The 872-nt window shown below is 37.5% G+C and overlaps 1 protein-coding gene across 1 annotated transcript in view; it reads right to left on the bottom strand.

The window, feature by feature from the left end:
• Positions 1–872, bottom strand: part of LPIN1 (lipin 1) — a gene marked incomplete at its 3' end in the record, with an annotated part of 37,392 nt that overhangs the window by 21,856 nt on the left and 14,664 nt on the right. The window lies entirely within an intron of this gene.

Below are 872 nucleotides of genomic sequence, written 5' to 3'. Positions count from 1 at the left end.
GGAGCTTCCAAGTTGCTGATCTTATCCTGCTTCTCAATTTGGGTGCAAATTGCATGGACATGTCCACATGGGAAAATATACTAAGCGAAGCACTACGATCTGTGTATTCCTCTCTATGCGTGTTGTATTTCAATAAAGTTTATTCCCAAAATGTGAGTAAGTGGTTCACATGGGTGAGAAATCAGTGTTTCTGATTCTACCCGTCAAAGGAATTTCTACTTGTAGAAAAGATTTATTCAAACAAAACCTGAAATGCAATTTATAAGCTGGAAAGAGGGGAGACGGTATTCACTTCTACATCTGATCTCACAGACTCTATTACAAATGAAAATAATGCTGCAATACACTATGGTTAGAACTGTTTTGCCAGTAATAGTGATGGGTTTGCACCTTCACATTGTTTCTTCAGCAACTAATGACATGAATTCATAAAGGTAGTTAGCTGGGTCATCACTATAACCATGTACAGAGAGTTCAGCATTTTCCATGAAAGCTAAATATAACCTAGAAAGGGGATGGATCCACAACTAGCCTCAACAGACTTCCTCTCCAAAAAGCTGCCCATCTTTACTCAGTAGGAATGCTTTCAGTCTGCATTCACACGGTTACTCATTTATATGTACTACATTTACTGAGGATGCAAAAAGCTGTGGCATCCTGTAAGGACCTTACAATATTTTTTCAAAAAAGCTTGTAATATAATAATTTGAGATGCTTGTAGTACATTGGAATATGAAATAAAATTTTTTGAAAGACAAGTTCATCTCATTTCATGTTTTTAGAATCCCGTCTGCTGTACCAATTATGTGCCTACATGTGAACTCAGTGCATTTCCCAAATAGACACACTGAGGCTCAGCATGTATGTGGCTC

Source organism: Galeopterus variegatus, unplaced genomic scaffold (assembly GCF_000696425.1).
Source record: "Galeopterus variegatus unplaced genomic scaffold, G_variegatus-3.0.2 Scaffold3698, whole genome shotgun sequence".
In the NCBI taxonomy this organism is placed as follows: Eukaryota; Metazoa; Chordata; class Mammalia; order Dermoptera; family Cynocephalidae; genus Galeopterus; species Galeopterus variegatus.
This window is presented reverse-complemented; position numbering and strand designations above follow the sequence as displayed.